Source organism: Homalodisca vitripennis, chromosome 2 (assembly GCF_021130785.1).
Source record: "Homalodisca vitripennis isolate AUS2020 chromosome 2, UT_GWSS_2.1, whole genome shotgun sequence".
NCBI classification, from domain to species: Eukaryota; Metazoa; Arthropoda; class Insecta; order Hemiptera; family Cicadellidae; genus Homalodisca; species Homalodisca vitripennis.
In genome coordinates this window covers 98,841,890-98,861,732 of record NC_060208.1, presented here as the reverse complement: position 1 = coordinate 98,861,732, position 19,843 = coordinate 98,841,890, and the positions used below count along the sequence as shown (strand labels likewise).

The 19,843-nt window shown below is 34.3% G+C and overlaps 1 protein-coding gene across 1 annotated transcript in view; it reads right to left on the bottom strand.

The window, feature by feature from the left end:
- LOC124354412 (suppressor of cytokine signaling 2-like) overlaps positions 1-19,635 on the bottom strand; it is a 91,467-nt gene extending 71,832 nt beyond the window's left edge. Inside the window, exon 1 of the mRNA XM_046804847.1 lies at positions 19,383-19,635. The gene's annotated coding sequence lies outside the window, so the exon portion shown is untranslated. The remainder of the gene's footprint in view (positions 1-19,382) is intronic.
- Positions 19,636-19,843: the final 208 nt, after the last annotated feature.

Sequence of the window (19,843 nt, the reverse complement as noted above, 5' to 3'; positions counted from 1 at the left end):
ACCCCGAGCTGAGGACGCGGAGCTCATCAGGCGAGATTACAGTGTGCAGTCTTACGTGATGGTGCGTATACCCTTGCCAGACACGATAACGATATTAACAATTAAAGTACGACCCTGTAATTGTATAATATAGATGTCAGAGAAGAGAGATATTTAAATGTGATTTATAAACGAAACCAATTGTGCAGCCTCCATAACAACAAGGAAACGCACAGAGAACAAAAGTATTCAACAAAGAAATACACAAAGTTCACACAATATAATTTCCAAATTAAAACTATCATCACACGCTTTACGAGAGAATATTTTATATCCTGACTCTTCAATGTTATAAATTCCATCTTGTATGTCAACATAATAAAATGTCTAATAAACTACGACACACTTTTGCTAAGTTAAAGCATTACTTCCTATTTTTATACATATTAAACACATTTTTAGATAAGTAATCTTTGACACGAACTCTCTATATAATAAGCAAGAAAATCATAACGTCTCTGATGTCCCAAATATCTTATTTCTACGAGAAGTCAGAGCAGCTGAGTGTTTTGCATATTGGCTTACCACCACAAACAATGTACTCATTCTGCAAAGGTCCAGCAGCTCTAGATACATCTACACTATTACACTCTGAGCGACATAATATCCGCGTCAAGTGCTAATAAGGGACGAAACAACAACGGTATTACCACAAACAATGTACTCATTCTGCAAAGGACCAGCAGCTCTAGATACATCTACACTATTACACTCTGAGCGACATAATATCCGCGTCAAGTGATAATAAAGGACGAAACAACAACGGTATTACCACAAAAATGTACTCACTCTGCAAAGGTCCAGCAGCTCTAGATACATCTACACTATTACACTCTGAGCGACATTATATCCGCGTCAAGTGATAATAAAGGATGAAACGACAACGGTATTACCACAAACAATGTACTCTGACTCTGCAAAGCTCCAAAAGATCCTGTTCATCTACACTTAACGCTCTGAACCACATGATATCGAAACGACAACGGTATTACCATAAACAATGTACTTTCAAGACATAACAGGTGTACAAACAGCTACTTGAAAATGTCCTCGTGTTTTTCCTAATGAGATAAGTTTATCCGGATCTCTAAACAATTACTCCAGATACACATTCCGGGATTTCACTTTTTAATGACGTGACTCACAAAATACTCCAGAGTACAAAATTGCGTCAGACCTAGAAATCCAAAATGATTACTACGGTATTTCAGTTCGCTTCCACTTCTTGTTTAAATGAATACTCTATTATATTGAATACTATCCTTTTAAACAGAAATAGCCACGTAACTAAAAGGAAGGAAGACAGAAGACCTCGGAGTGACGTCACTGACAAGGCCGACTCGACAAGGTCAATCGGCTGATATGGAACAGCTGCTTCCGACCTCAACGAAAATATCTGCGGTTTGACAGAGTAAGTTAGTGCTGACATAATAACAACTGAGACGGGTGTTACGTAACGATAAAGCCAACGATAAGAAACAGCTGTCTAGTATGACGTAAGAATCTGCTTTATTCTCTAAATTTGTAAAGGCTACAACAATATGGAACAGCAGCTGTTTGTAGGTGAAAATGTCAGTTTCTATAACATACGTTTCTCTAATGTAGTAAGCAACTGTTGTTCTAAATTTTGATGACCTTTATTATGTTGTAAAAGTATTTTTATTACATTAACACAAGATTCAGGTGGAAATTCACAATGCCAGTATTTTGTAAAACCTTTTTAAAATATGCGCATGTTTTAAGCGTTTAAATTTTCAAAATTTTTTTATATTGGAAAGGTGACAAATATTTATGGTTATGCTGACCGATCTTAAGGTGAAATGTAGAATAAAAAAGTAAGTACAGGTAGCAATTGACCTTGTTATTGTCGCTAAACGCTAAAATTATAATTGCTCCGTAGGGGGACTCTTGACCACACGCTTGTGTTTGTACTCGCTGCAAAACATTTACACAACACTCACGTCAACGTCGAGGTCAAAAACAGGTTTTCTCAGCAGAAATACAATTTAAGCAAACCTAAAGAATACAATTATTAGGTTTTCTAAACAACAGTATTTTATCAACCTCGGAAATAAATGTTTGTAAAGTTCAACTATGCGAATTGTGTTTTTTTCCTTTCCAAGGATTCTTTTTAGCTCCTTCCGGATTCTATTCTCTTCCGGCAATATTTAGGTGTACCCTTTTCTCTTTTTAGGAATGGTTTAGACCTGTACTCTTCCCTTCCACGTCCTATTAGCTCTATATTACTAGGGATGTTTTATATTTAGATTTTACCACTCAAGATACCAATAGCTCTAAACGTTTCTTATCCCGAGCAGATTTACATGTAGGCTCTTCCATTTCACGCAATTGTAGTTCTATTTCCTCCAATCCATGTATTATTGGCTCTAAACTTTTCTTTTTTAGGAATTTTGTAGCTCTAGGATCATCACTACCAAATATTGAGACCACGCCTTTCTCTTATAGGGATGTTCTCTCTACTCAAGACTCCTCCTTCTGTAATATAATAATAGCTCTGAAACTTGCTCATCTATAAAAACGTTAGCTCTAGGCTCTTTCATTCTATGGATTATTGATAACAACAGTGGAGCGAACTCTATAAATGTTTTATCTCTATACTTTTCCCTTCCATATACATAACGTTTCTCGTCCTGAAAAGTTTTAACTAGAGGGTCTTCCATTTTAGGTATATTTCAGCTGTACACTATTGTCTTCTAGGGGTCTTTTAGCTCTAGACCCTTCCATTCATGTACAGTATTATTAGCGCTTTAACACTGTTTTGTTCTAGGAATGTTTGACCTATAGGATCATGACTGCCAAGTATTCATCAGCTCCACACTTTTCTCTAGTAGATATTTTTAGCTATTAACCTTTTACCTAAGGAACTTTCCTCATTCACCATGCATAGGCACATGATAGTTGAATTTGACGACTGTTGCAAAAAGTTGGAAAGTCTGTGAAAAAGGTAATTTGGACAAGAAGTACTCTTAACTTCTTATTGAAATGAAACTATTGCCGATGCTCTTACCAAATCTTTCGGTGGAATTACGATTGCTTGTATAAACACTTTAGGAACATAACTTGAATGGATTAAGTAATAACACTAATGTATATTCAATTCATTATTTTTGACTTGACTTTTTGCAGGCTAGTCTCAATATATAATACGACACATTAATACAACAGAAGATATTTCGTATTTATTGGGGTGAAACTGCTCGCAAGAAATCTACCTAGGAGAGACGAGCGTTTAGTAACATAATTTCTATCAGTCCATAAAACCACTTGAGTATCTTTGTTTTAGATCGTTATTTCCCCTATTTCAAGCTAAAACTAAAAATTACATGTCATATCAAAATTTGTGTTTGAGTACCACGGTTATCAGCACATGTGACACAATTAAGTATGACTACACATTTAATCTAAATTATCTAATAAGGAGGAGCAACTAATAGGATTCTGCTAACAAAAACCGCTTATATTACTACACTTCATGTTAGATGCCGCACTGGCGCCGGCTTCTGAGCTATCAACTGTAAATACGGGTTATCACTGGATAAACGCTTTGACCTGGTAACTTGTAATATCTTAATCTAGAAGCAAAGTCTTGAGGAATAATTTCCAAGCCAATTAACGTCGCTAGGGAATCATCTCAAATCATAGGCGTATCTATGGTGACCAAATGGTTTAACAGAATTACCACTACCGAGGAATTTTCTGTACCTCCCAACAAGCTTGAATTCGAAGGCGCTCCTTTGGAATATATTTTAAAGCTAACAATATTGAAAATTGCAAGTTTGGCAGCCTTCTGAGATTATATTATTCATATTTTGTGCTCTACAAAAACGGCTATAAATTAACGGCACTATTTCAGAGGGATTTGCAGAGTTTATAGAAAATGGCAATAACTCAAGAACTACAAGTCATATTCTCTAACTTTTACCTATATTATAAAATGGTCTTTCAGAATACAGTACATGTATTTTACAAAAATAATATGTACTGTATATTTAAATTCTTTTTTTAATTTCAAACCGTCATCCGTGTCAACTATGTCTTTGAGGGCAACCTGAAACTTTAAAATTATCATCTTCGTCATCTAACCGCGAAGTGGATGAATTGAGACGCAACGGAAATATCATACACGATCTCCAAAAAAGTTGTACAATTTTAAATACAACCTTTTTCAAAAACTCTGCAACATTAAAATCTAAATCCTCTTCTTTCCAGCAAACAGAACAGACTTAACACGGTAGAGTGTAAATTTGTTAATTTCTCGTTGTAAATGTCGTGAATTCAATTTAATTCAACAAAATTCAGTTATTTGAATCTCTAAATGCATTTAGATCTCGTAAAATAGTATTATTCATTCCTCAGAGAATATGCTCTACCCTCTATCTTGACTTTATTTGTCAACTCTTTTGTCTTTCCAATCGATTGGAACATACTACAGTTTTCCCCATTCTAAAAAATAAAACTTTACCTTGATACCTTTTGGCCAATATTCATTTTTCAACAGTATTTGAGAACATTCCTGCATATTTGCAATCTACTGTGCATTACTGCATTACAGTAAATTACATAAGTTCATTACTGTACTGATCTACATTCTTGGAACCAATAAATACGTTAAAATAAAAACAATAACGCATTTATCTCAATTAGGATTTAAGCATAATCTGTTAACAATTTTCGCTTTTCTTTATTTTTTAGAAAAACAGTGACTTCCGTTGGGTCAAGTGGCCAAAATGTTACTCTCTTCTTCGATAACTAATTTTGATGTTGTCGACCACGATGCTCTCAGGGTTGCTAAGGTGGCATAATTGATAGTTTTCTGGTGATTTCGGTTTCTTCGGAATTGTAATTTTTTCCGCATTGGCCCGCGGATTGCCTGCGGTCTCGGAAAGCGAAGCCGTTGCAGAACATATTTTCGAATGTTTTGAAATGCCAAGTCTTAGCTACAATAATATAATCTATAAAAATAGAAACTAAAATCAGTTATCTGTGTAAACTCAAACGTCAATATAAACGTCAAAAGTCAAACGTTTATAAAAATTAAATTCTCGATTTTTCTTATAAACTTTTCTCTCTTAAACTAAAAACAACTTTAAGTGTAATATGGTTTTGTACAAAAATTTCGATATTATCAGGTCGGAAGAGCATTTCAAAGTTTGCATTGAATTCTCGAGGTAATTTCAATATGAGCTTAACTTTACTTGCTAAAAATAATTTATGGATTATTATTATTATTATTTATTTATTTATATTTTATTCATTTAATTTATGTACGCAAAAATGTAATATTCTTATGTGTGAAACAAAAAGTGGGTATAATCTGTAAGGTTGATTTCTTTTAATTTTAGTAAAATAGGAAAATCAGCAAACTAAAGGTGTTGTACTTTTATTGTTTCATTACTACTACCACAGTTGGCACTCATTAACTAAAGTCTGCAACACACGACTAGCGCCAACAACGAAAGCGATGATAAGACTATCACAAATTAGCCGTTCAAAGAGAAAGAGATGTTGGGTAGACGTTAATTGCCATTACTCGCTGTCTCTCTCGCTCGAAGCTCGGGAAGTGAGGGTAACTGATTCTATCGTCAACCCATTCGGATTACAGATGGACTCATCATACACAAAAATACTCTGTTTGTCAGAGTGACAAAACAAATTAACGAATTATATTATATATATATATATATATATATATATATATATATATATATATATATATATATATATATATATACATACAGAGTGAGTTTTATGTCCCGGCACACCTGGACATAATTTAAACGGCCCGAGATATATATGTGAAACCTTGACCCTACCTATTATAACATATTTTTTTAAATTTTTCAAGTTGTTGAAAATTTCCCCCCTTTTCTAAAGGGGGGCAAAGGGGGGCATCTAAAAATTTTCAAATACAACTTGAAAAATTAAAAAAATATATTATAATAGCTAGGGTCAAGGTTTCACATAGATATCTCGGGCCGTTTAAATTATATCCAGGTGTGCCGGGACATAAAACTCACTCTGTATATATATATATATATATATATATATATTATTATATTTATTTATTTATTTATAAACTAAATTAAACTATGAGACATGGTTCGACTACTAGTACTGTATACTTTCAGTTTTGTAAGTTAACAAATATATCTTGAATACCTGTATCAATGGGGGGGGGGAATCCCCAGGATACGCCTAGGTCTCAAATGGCAAGTGTGTACGTAAATTTAAGATAAATCATGAACTGTCTTGATTATTAAATCCAAAGAACACTTAAAATGGATGGAAAAACTTGAATATGCCAGCAAATATTAAACCATTGAGAGAACTCGTCTGAAGCTGGGAATGTGAGTCCCCGTGGGGCGCTTGCAGTAGCAAGTCACCATTTCAGAGTCTAAACCATTAAGTTCATTCATTATCGGTGACGGGAGATTTAAAGGAACAATAAAATATCAAGGAAGACATTGCTTTACAAAAAAAAACACAACGCTTCGAAGACCGGTATATGTCCTTTTCTCGAGTGTCAAACACGTTAGCATAACGTTAATTCAATTCAGACATTTTATAATTATTTTTAACTTCGTCTTAGATGTATTCATCACCATAAATGATACATTGTTAGCTTTTTACATACTTTAAGCTATGTTTTGGTATATGATACCTGAAGAAGAATACCCGAAACACAGTATATATTTTATTGTAACACGTAACTACGTAAAATGCTCTAATTCTGTTATCCCTTTACACAGAATTTACGTAAATTCGTGAAGATTCCCAAAAGGGTTTAGTTGTATAGCTGAAACCATATTTGAGGTAGGTAGGTAGCTAAAACATTCTACACACTTATTACTGAGACAAATATGATTGTAATGTCAATTTAAGCATCAGGAGATCAAATTAAAGAGGTTTTGACCAAAATCGATACTTAATATAACCGAGAAACTGCTATTATAAAATGCCAAAGGTTCCATAATAGTTATTTAATTATGTTTATAATTAAAATAATGTCTCATCGTCAACTGAGACGAAATGAAAATCTTCAGCAAAAGATACTAAAATTGAAGTTCAGTACTAAAAAGTAATTTAGTTCAGAATAAGAATCTAATAACCAACACTTCAATATTCAAGTAGTAAAGTAGCACCAATTTCGATACAAGCAGTAAACACTTCTAAAACAAGATATGTATTTTTTAGAATCAGATACACAATTAGCCAAGGATGGAACTGTATAATACGCACATTAATGTATTGTAGTGCTTGAGGTTATGTACTCTCACTGCTTTGAAAATCAAAGCATCGATCGCGTTGTTGACTTGGTAGTCGTTGCTCCAGCGCTTAGTGGTTCTAGTGGTTGGGTTCTAGGTATTTATCCCTTTGTGTAACTAACTAGTTCCTCGGACTGAAGATCGACAATGGCCAGATCACTTGACGGCCAGGGAATTAGGAATCCTTCCTAATTAATACACCCTTCAATATCACTATACAGTCTGTCTCTACTGCATTCAAATTTGGGGCTATACTCTTGGTTGGGTTGAAATCCACTTTTAGTTTACAGACCAAAGTAACAAATTCTTCAGATGTTTTGGAAAGGTCACAACTTATAAAAAGAGTTAATGAACTGCCAAAATACTGTTGGTTAATGATGCACTGGAGCACGTTCTGCTCGCAATGGATTCGTATCATTAAACAGTTAGACAAACGATGGTTTATACGTACAATATTATCGTACAATATATTACGTATATTATACATAAATCTACGTCACACTACGTTTTCGGTAATTATTACTGGTTTCCACTATTATTAATAATACAATATAAAATATAGTGATGGTAAACTAGAAATTCGATTCTACGTAAAGACAAATATTTGCTCTCTCCCTACTTCAAGTCGTTACAAAAATGTCCCCGTCCGCCAGTGAATCTGGAGTGAGCGGACAATTGCGTACAGTCGCCAGGCGTAACCTGAACATCGGAAGGGTACTGAAGAACATTAGTATGTATACAATTATGATTACCTGGATATGTTTCTAAATTGATAAGGTTACAATTAGATAAACTCTATTAGGCTACTGTACGACCGCGAAAGTCAATGTCAGGATACCTATGCAAGACTAGAAATAGAATGTCGAGTGACTTATGTAAGTGTGAGAATTACATTTTTGAGACCGATGTAAGAGTATGTGGCCTATTTTTACTTGATTGTTCGCAGGACAGCTGACAAGCACGATTGTGCTTCAACTAATGCTGAGTGCTTGTGTTATTTGCTGACCGATCGTACTTGTCAGGAATCTCAAACCAGGTCTGATTCCCATTCCAGGTATTGTAAAAATGTAAATACGTGTAATGTCGCCGGACTGATTCACTTCCAACCTTTGTTTCTCGCAACCTGCTATAAACAAAACACACTTGGAAAATTGTCGATTAATATTGTAGTACTTTTAAAATCCCACGAAAATCATCCATTTAAGGATTTTGGAATGAATCCCAGATGCACACACCCAGTTCTAAATGTTTAGTTTATTACTTTTTTTATAAAACTACTAGCAGTTGCCCGCGGTTTTGCGCGCAATTACTTGCCGAAAAACAGGTTGTAACAGGTCAAATTACGACATTTGAATATTCGCGGGGAATTGGCAGACTGTGACGTCAATGAATCGGCAGACTGTGACGTCAGTGAATCACATGTTGTCGGAATTGAGATTTATTTAATAACGAACAACGTAGGGGTGACACACAGCAAATTGGCGTTATAATCTGCCACTCTCATCAAATTGACATCACTTCAAATTTACATTCATCAATTGGCGCTGCAACCGGGGGACATACATCAAAAAGGCGCAGCAACGAGGGCCATACATCAAATTTGAATTACATCAAGGTACGCCATGGATTCTTCATTTTAAATGATATTCTAATCACTCCTGGGACAAGTGATAGTCACTGAGAGATATTTCAATCTAATTATCTATTTTACATTAAAGTTTAAACAGTAGTGTTTTGAAGCTGGAGAATGAAACAGTTGTTATAAGTATATACGTGTACAGGTAATATTATTCAAATTTTTCTTCACGAATCATATCATACTCCATGATACTTGATTGAATAGATCCAAAAACTTCAGTAACAATTATACTATCTATATTAGGCCAGTGAGGATGAATCATAAGTCGAACTCCTTAGCTTTTCAGTTTACACAATTATGGTGACATAAATAATTTCGAGACGGAAGTAGACATATTGTAGTTATGTATTATTACAGTGTTCACGGTTAAGAGATTACAGTGTTAGGCTAAGATGCCAATGGCCTTTATTCCAAATCTTGTGCGTATATGAACACTTCTGTTCTAATGAATTAGTTCCGACGTTATGGTTGACATTGCCTTGTTGACTCGACCAAGAAAATATACACGTATGCAAGCCTGAATAGCCTACTCCAGTAAAACGGTGTACACTTACGACTCTCGTAATTAGTCATTTCTGGTACCATAGTTTAAGGTTGTTTAATTATTTTTATACGATGGTTTTTAGTTATTTTTATAATATTTAAAATATGACACAAACACGCTATTGTGCTAACCAGTCGCGAATTGTCAATAACATTTTTATATTGAACTTTTCAGATATTTCCTGTTTCACTAAATAGCTGATTAGAACACTACGTGCAGTTAAATATAAGGTGATTGTAAACTTTTAAACCAGTCAGGTTTACCAACCATCCGACTAGAATAGAACATATCTGAAGAACCATGCAAAGGCACGTTTTTATTAATTATTTGATGAAATCACGAGGAAATTATAACATAAGTTATATGGTATTTTAGAAATCAGTAAAGATCTACTTTATTTTAATTACAAAATGGGTCGTTACATTTAAAAAAATTTAATCGAACTCTGCTGGTCCTGGAAAAGTATTTCATTTTAGTATTTAAAAAGTAGAAAACATTTTAAGTAGATTGAACGTCGCAACCAATAATTAACTTAACCACGCTGATTTGTTGGTCTTGTTGCACAACTTTAATCACTTAATCTCTTACAGTTTCCACGATCTCTTCAGTGTGCGTAACATTTGGAACACCCGACATTATATATAATGTACATTTGGAACGCAGCGCGGCCAACGAGGCGGCGACCTTCAAATTGTGGAACGGGGGAAAGGGAACAACTCCCTATCGTTGACTCGGGACTGACCTTCCATTCTCCAGAACCTTCAACGACACCGAGAATCCTCTGTGGGTGTTATAGAAAATCTTACGCTGAATCGAATCCAACGCCAAACGCCCTTCAAAGTTGTTCCTGGCCGGTTGAAAAGCTTTCATAAATTTATTCCCATGGATAATTTTAAGACCAGTCCTAAAAATTAAATAAATAATTTCATTGGTTTCTAAAAGTCGGCTATTTGAATATTATGTGATCAAAACAATAAATAAACATAATATCTAGTGTGTTCAAAAAATAGTGTAATATCAATTACATGGATTCGCATGAAAATAAACAGTGCAAAAATTTTGTAGCACTTACGCAACCATAATTTTAGTAATTTCATATGATTTGTTTATTTAGTAAAAATATTTTAATTCCTATTATTCGATATTAACAAGTACAGTACTAAAATTGTTGGTATATTTCATCCATTTTTTAAGACGATTTACTCTCATATTAGTATACTGGTGTTCATTAACAAAAATATAGAAGCACTAATCATTTTAATTTGAAAATGTAATATTTATTGTTATACGTTTCATCATACGTTAGGTTGTAATAAGGGTCATTTAAAATTTGATTATGTAACACTTTTTTGTGTAAAATACTTGCATATGGTTAGCCACACACAAGAGTAGGTGATACAATTTATTCAGAAGTTGTTTGTGTACATGTTATAAAATATTCATTAAGGCACTAGAACACGTAATTAGGGACAGGAATGCCGAGTTGAGGCTGAGGGGGTTTGGGCATGTGAAAAAAATATTCATGCAAATAGAATGGAAGTTATGGGGCTAGAGGAAGGCCTACAGATAGTTGGTTGGAGGAGCTGATACAAGGATAGACGAGGGGAGGACGAACTGAGGTTATATAGACACGTGGAGAAGTATAAGTTAGAGGAGCCTTTGTGCTTAGCAAACCAACGTATGCTAAAAATTACTAATTATGATGATTGTGATTATGTAAATGATGATGACTCTCTTATCCAAGAACAATACCCGAACGAAGATTTCTCCTTTCCTTAAATGTGAAGCCTTGCAAAAACGTCGTTTCAACGAACTATAAGCAATATTTTTAATAATACATCTTCCGATTTAGTACTACAAGATGCAGAACCAACTCTCTTCTATAGCGTACTTGTAGTAAGTGCAAATACTGGAGAGATTGAAAGCCTGCTGTTTTGCGCTAAACAGAGCATAAATCGACTGTTAAATGTGCTGAGAGTCAAGAACTTCAAATATATATTTTCGTGCAGTAATTTACTTATCTACAAGGCAGGAAACAAATGTACTGGTTACAACATTTTTCATACTGCTTTCAAAATTATCTAAATAGTTTTCAGAAGTTTCACTTGTAATTTATGTTGACTTTACCTTGGGTTTGTTATTTCTTTCATCATCTTACTTATGAGCTATACACACTATTAGTGTTGCATTCTTAATGCGAGCTGATGAAATTAGTTTTCACTATATTTTATTATTACACAAGATTACAACATTACAATATTATGTTACATTGTAATTAGCTATACTATTATTGATTACTATTGTGTATACTTTGTTGTTATTATTATTAGTTTAAGGTGTGACTGCAATTATTCATTTATTTTAATATTTCTAAATTAGGTTTTTTTGTTTCTTGTCTAAATTATTTTATATATTAATTGTAATGCTTTAATCCATTACTATGCATGAGACCATATAACGTAATATAAGTTCTGTTGTCGCTGTAAAGACTTTTTAATGCTTTTAAATCCGACTGGCAAACAAATTAATTGGTGTACGAGCAAGAATGCAATTGCGGCGCCACTACAAGGCTACTTGCACTTACATGGAAGGCGGCTGCACTTCTTCGAACCCCACTCGAGTTGGCAAGTTGTCAGCGTATTGTGGTCGGTCGCTTCATTAGCGACAAAGCGATGTCAGCCAGCCCAGTAATAGAAACATTAGAGACACGGACCACGGCATTTATTATTCACAGCTGGTATTTGAACATCGAGTTCACCATCGGCGGGGGTATCGATATTTAATAATCGATTTATATTCGATTGTATCGATCGATACTGCTCAGACATAAGTACATTCCAATAACATAGACCTCATTAGCTCATTATACAACCAAACATAATAGCAAGAAACGCACTGCTTCTACTATTACCAATTGTGTAATTAACTGATTATCGATTAGGTAATTTATTAGAGTAAACAATATGTGTAAGATAAAATCAATATTTTTATTTATTTAACTATGAATTAAAAGCTGTATTATATACTTTCAACATATTAACCAAAAACATTTTGCAAAGGGCAAAAACGACTCTATCGGCTACACGTCACTGTGAAGATTTTGAAGGGGAGGAGGGTTGAATTTTGATTGGCAGTCCATTGCCGCACTTTTTAGATTTTAAGTGCATGTTTATGTATTAAGTTTTTTACCCATTAGGAAGAAGGTAGATTTCAAACCTTAAAACGTACTGTTGTACATTTTGTAACATATGGCAACAGTAAATACCCGAAATGCTACTGTCCTTTCACTGACATTGTGTTTTGTGTTTATTTTATAATTTTGTTAGTAATATGCAGGGTACATTATTAACTGCTATAACACCAGTGTGGAATGTTAGAGACTTCTTGTATTATAATTTATGACCAAGGCAACTATTTTAAATCGAAATCTCTATATTTTACCTTGTAATTGCCTATATATCGATTTATATATTCTCACTCACTGGGTTTCTTCCCACATTATTTGTTTAAAAAACGAATCGTTTACAACACTCTATTTTGAAAAAATATTTTGAGTAATTATCTTTTAATCTTCACATAAAAGAGATGCATTTTTAGAACGTATAAAAACCGCGTCACCTGATTATCTCTTTTAACATTGGTAAAAAGAACATCTCAATACTGTAATCGCACCCTGTTTTTTTATAGGGTGTGTTAGTGGGCTAAGAACTGTGAATACAAACCATACATCCACGCTTGCCGTGGTTCTTCTCTTGTCTCATCGACAGTACAACTTGCAAAACAATTACAATTATTTTAGATAGAGTTCTGGACACGTCACTTAGTCATATCCAAAACTACTGGAACTGTAAGTGCAATTACACTTATTACATTATTGTAGGTGTTTTTTATTTATATATATACGTGCTGTCAAGCACTTTTTCAAGATTAGGAAATGTTGAATACATTCCTTTATTAGATATTGCTTGCGCATATTTACCAAAATTTAAAATATTCAACCTGTCCTTACGTAAACTATATTAAAAGGTAATTAATTACAAATTGGAATCTTCAGTGCGTCTTCAGATAGGAATTTTATAATCGATGTCCGCAAATATAATGAGCCACTTAGCTAAATCATTACTGGTGGTATATACGATGGTTTCTAATTGCTTTAAATTACAATATTCTGTATCAATTTTACAGTGTTTATTTGCAGAAACCATAGTTGTTAATTATAATTATATCAATAATTCTGCAAATTATATGTGTGGAAGCACGTAATCAATAGTAAATGTCGTCTCTTAACACCGACATTTAACCAACTAAATCGATGTAAGGCTTTTATGGGTTCCGGTCGCTTATGTGTATAATTCGACAAGAATGGCCAATTGTCCATAGTTAAACTCGAGTGAACATCAGCACGCCATCGACCGCTCAACGGCGATTTGCATGGGAGAATAGAAAGGCAATCGGTTACAGTCAATTGGACATGGCCTTCTTAGAGTTCCGGCGCTCCCCCCCCCCTCCACCCACCGACGTCTCTACTGAAACTGATTCTAGGTGTTAGATGACATATACCCTTAATTTTAAAATGGAACTTTATATATTCTTTGTTTAAAGTTTGTTATTGGCGATGGAATGTTCCAAAGGATAGTAAGATTTCGGATATTTTCTACCGTTATATGTTACAAAAAGTATAATACTACGTTTCGAGGATTGAAACCTACCCTCTTCTTAAGGGGTTTTTGCCTGAAGAAGGGTATGGATTTCAATCCTCAAATCGTAGTGGTATACTTTTTGTAACATATAAGAGTAACATTATAATGATCTTTAACACGTTATTTGAGTTGTAAATAACTATTTTAGTGCATAACTCACTTCGGTAATATTATATACTACTATAGGTCAGTGATGATACATGTGTTGGGTTGTCATCCCACGAAGTCCCAACCCCCCACCAATGACTATAGGCCAAATACATTAGTCTGACGACGTATTTTGCATCATAAAATGAAAATAAAAATAAGATGTATAATTCTTATTCTATACTATTATTTTATAACTTTTATAAATGTCCAGTTGTTTGTCTTACAAAGGGTTGAGAATTATTGTATATCAAAGAAACAAGAATATTTACAAACTTAATTTTTGACTTATTGAAATATTTTTAGAAACCACTGATACGTTTATAACACTCTTCAAGTTTTAACCCTTTATACAGCATGTTTCCATTTAGGTACATATTCCTTACTGTATCTATTATTACTTGTGAAGTACGTCGATCTATTCTGTCAGGTAAAGAACTAATATGTTGGAGGCTTTGAATATATTTTATTAAGGTGCCAACAAATACAATGTTTAAATCAGAGTTTTGCTTTCAAAAGTAGAAATAGATTAGAGTAACACACACAATTTACTTGTGTCCTGAATGCACCGGAAGGGATATTATGACTTTGTAACTTTTACTGCCAGTACCTACTTTTATTTTACATTTTTATTAATCTCCTGTACGTTTCTATTTTTCTTGTCTAAAACACACGCGAACAAAAGGGACATTCTGACATTACATACGCAGATACAGGAGATGGGTAAAATCGCTAGTCCAAACCGGTATAACCCGCACGATGTACAAATAAAATAGAGCCTCGCCCTCCTCCGTCTTTCTGTTACCAACTTCTGTAACTAGAACCCATTTACACGACAATGTTTGTTTACTTGTTTTTGTGATTAGGTTCATACATTTCCAAGCCCTAACATTATAATTCTAAAATGAAAAAATAGAAATTCAAACAAAAATTGTTTAGTGTAAACCTCAAATGGAATAACTTGATTTTTGGATCCCAATGTCATACACTAAAGAAAGGTTTCCGCAATTATAAATCGAAGTCCTTAGTAACATGTGCTAGTTTCGTGCAATATTTTTGAGGCGATATAGTACGATATAGTTAGGGACTCAAAGAATTTATTTCCTTCCAATTTCTCATTTTCTTTAAGAACGCGCATACGAAATTATGAGAAAATTAAAATACTTATCCTTAATCTTATATCCAAAGACACGCAGCAAGGAATTCATAAGCCTATAATTTTCAATTGTTGAACAAAACGTAATAAACGTGTGTATACAAAGAATGCATTACAAAATGATCCTGATACATAAGAATAGTCATTAATATTTAGCTGAATTTAAAAATTCAAATTACGGAATTCTAATGTACGAGTTACGTAATTGTTGTTATATTATTATAGATTACATTCTCATAAAATGCAGAACAGTCCGTAAGTAGTTGGTACTTAGAGTGAAGCAGATTTATACTGTCAGGGTTCCATTCTCCATGGATCACCGGCGAGTGTCGGAGTCATTATATATCGCCTCCTCATCAGCCCATATGCCCGAGCTCGCTCTCGATCTTGGGAGTTTGCGAAAGCCGCCTTCTCGGAACCCGGATTAAAATACAGCCAGCTGGCCAGCCGCCCGCGGCCACCGCGAGGCGTGCTAGCTGCCGCCCCACCGCCTTCCGAGAACCGCCGCGCCGCGCCGCGTCCGACAGGGTTCGTAGGCGAACGTAATGCTGTAGGCTACCTTGGCTGGCCTACTCGAGATCCACAGTCGATTTATACGATCTTACGTTGAAATGTAGGAGGTAAACGTTCCTATTCTTGGCTATAACACTAAAGGTCACTAGCTCCATTCTCAGTAAAGGCCATCTGGTATCATTACCTCTAACCTACTGTGAGGCTAAGAAGGGATCAAGCTAAGCTATGTACAGAATACTGCAGCCTGCAATAAACAGATGAATTTACAGCCAGTGGTGAGGATTTTGGAATTATTGTTACGACATAAAATTGAAGTACCTAAATTGTTTGTTTGCTTATCATATTCCAGATGATGGGTTTCGATTTGTTAAGCTGCTTCAGTGTTAATGGCCAAGTTATTTATGACGAGCAATATTTGAGTTCTAAAAGTGGAAATTAACATAGATTATTTATTATACGAGTATTAACCTCAGTCTCTGTAAATTTTAATAGCGATCAGTTTGAGGTTGGCTGCTGCTTATTAATTGATCAGACTGTTGCCAGGAAACATTTTTGGGTAAATGGTGAAAAGGACGGAAATGGAATATTACTCACAATACTGATCCCTTTTAACCATCCAAACCCTACAGATTGTACAGTGGATAGACAACATCTGATCTCGTGCCACCCCTACCGTATGCATTGTCTATATTCCAGCCACTAACATGCAAGTGTTTGCACCGAAGAATTCTAATGATGATTCAGGTTCATGAAGAACTCAGCATCAGAGAGATGACCCGAACACGCCGAGTGATTTTTTCGTCGTCTTAACCAGCTTCAATGATTAGTTATCTCAATATTTGGCCACCTTATTAACGTACAACACCGCACTCAACTTACTTCCCGAGCTTCAAAGTACACAAGGACACAAACGCCGAAAGAAATGTTAAAGACTGTTTGGGGTTAGCGTTCCTCAGCTGAGCTTCTTCAGTTCTAACCAAGTGTCACGTTTCAGCTATTGCCTGATTTGATCCATAACATGGTTCTTAAGAGAGGGAAAACTCCCTCTGAGTCATTAATACACTGTTATGTTAGCAATAAAATAAAAATACTAAAAGTGTTCGGGAAATTTATTAACAATGTAGGAGTATTTGATAAAAATATTTGAGTGAATTTGGTGGATTCCAACGCTCCACTTAAATTCATTATTTAGTGAAAGTTGTTTTTCGTGAGGGAAAAATTCAGAAAGAGAGAAGTGAGGGAGGAATGAAAGATGTGAGATAATTTCAGTAATTACAATATCATTTGATGAGTTTGACCAATAATTCAGTTCTATAAATTTGCCCAAGATGTCCAGAACTGTCATAAATATTGGTAGAATAAAATTGTGATTGATACCCTGAGACAATTTCTCCAGCACCTGAGTGAATTTCTCCCTCCGTAAAATACAACTCGATTCTCTTCCTGTTATTAAACAATGTTGTTAATACAAAACTTGTAAACTTCCTATAAAACTAGTATCTGGTATGTTACAATATTTGCATACGTATTTAATATAGATTAAAAGTACATAATGTAATGACGGAACCCTATCAATTATTGTCATAGGTCAACTCATTCTTTATTCAATAGGAACCACACACATACACACTACCAGGTAGCTAACCCAAATGTCAAACCACATTGTATGTAGCATAATGGGGATAAGAAGGGGGAGTCAGTTAATAATACATTTGTTACAAACAGATTATATTATAAGACGTTGTCTATGTTCTGCTTGTTTCAGAAGGAGGTAGTCAAATCTTCTTGCCACCTCATTTCATGACAAATAAGTTGAATATCAAGTTTGAAATAACTTTCATTATTCAATAAAGAATTACTATTAGTATTGATATTATAATAACAGTAATAATTATATCACAGGTGAAATTATTTTTCTTTACAATGGTATCCATTGATATAAAAATAAGTTCTGTTATTGTGAAACATGTACAGCGTTATCTGCTAACCTTACTTTTAACATACAACCCAAACAAGTGATAAACTTACAATCTCGAGTTTTTTATTGTTGTCAATTGACTTTTTACTCACACCTTAAACGTATCTATCACTCCTAAGCTATAAAGATGATATTCAATCAATCATTCCATCACTACATTTACAAGATAACACAATTAAAAGTTGTAAATTGTCTATGTATTTTTGTCTATATCTGAATATTTCTAGTATTTTTTACTGTGTTTATTTCTGCATATTCATCAATACTACATGGTTACCCTGCTGTGGGTTGTTTTGATCGCGGATAAATATTATCCAGGCTTTTTACTTCAGCCCTAAAATAGGTCTCTGGCGCGTAAGTTACACCTTATTTTAAGTTAAGCAGGTTTGCTTTATTTGCAGTATATTTTGTTTGATGACAAAATATGACAATAAATATACATTATGTTATTGTCAGCACGATTCGAACTATTGGACTTGTAATACGTAATTATTATATGTAATACATAATCATGTATACACCATAAGTTAACCGCGGCGCATACTTGGATCAAACTAGAGGGATGGAGATCAGCTGAGGTAAGAGCGTATATACGAGCCGTCATTGAGTATTATACCAGAGTAAACGAGCGACCTAACAAACAGTTCAGAACATTTCAACTAATAAAAATGAAATTATAATTGTTGTTGAAATTCATTTGAGAACATTCATATAATGTAAGTATTAAACATGAAATGATGGTTAAAAAAAGTGTAACATCATAGTAAATCATTTATTTTATTAACTTAATTGACAATTCATATAGTTGAACACGATTATTTTTGAAAGTATTGTTGTGTAAAAATCGAATGTATCATTGATTGTAATTTTTTGATAAAAAACTTTGTTATTGGCATTAAAACGTTGCACGTACAGAGCTTAAGTATATATTAGTAAAGCACATGTGCTAATTATTACAAATGTCCAAAAGGGCATTCACGTTTCCATAAAACAACCCCGTGACTTAAATGTTTTAAAATGTTAAATACTCGTCAAAATATGTGACAACGATGATTCCAACCCAAAGAAACACACAAAAACTAGAAACAGGTTGAGTTTTGAGTCTGACTTTGTTCGACATGAAAAAGAATTACACTGTTTAGCTTATCTCAAGAAGTTACACTAACATTACAAAGCACAGAGTGCATTGGGAGCGTCGCCCTTTGGAATGAGATAACACGTCTAAAAATACCATAACAACTGTAAACAACGACTAAAATAGCGGAAGCCATCAACTAACTACCACGGAATCGAAGTCGTTTCCATGACAAAAAGTAAACAAACACCGAATGACAGTCCATTCATGTGAAAGTTAGAAAAGTAAGATTTCAACCCTCTTACCTGATGGTATATCCGTTATTGAACACAGACAGAAACTGTTTCATATATTCCATTCGCAGGATTCAGAGTCCACCACTCAAATATACTTCACAACCGGTTAATAACCAATTAATACCGAACTAGTTTTAACTTACGACTTCGATAAGTTTAAAGTGAGGTTAGAAAAAACACGAAAGAAAGCGACACTTTCAGTGAACACACTCTTCCTCTCCACCCCACTGTCAGTGTCAGCACAGACTGTGAGAATGGGCCTCACTCGCGCTATCTGTACGGTTTCACCGCTAACTAAACTACAAGGCCGTGCATTACTACGAATACCACGATCCATTCTATCTCATCCTTGAATAAACTAATGGCTAAAGTAATGAGAGCCTTTTGTTTTCGTTTCAATTCATAGTAGCTTATGAAAAACATCAATGTAATCTTAAAGTTTGTATTAGGTAATTTTATTACAACTGCAG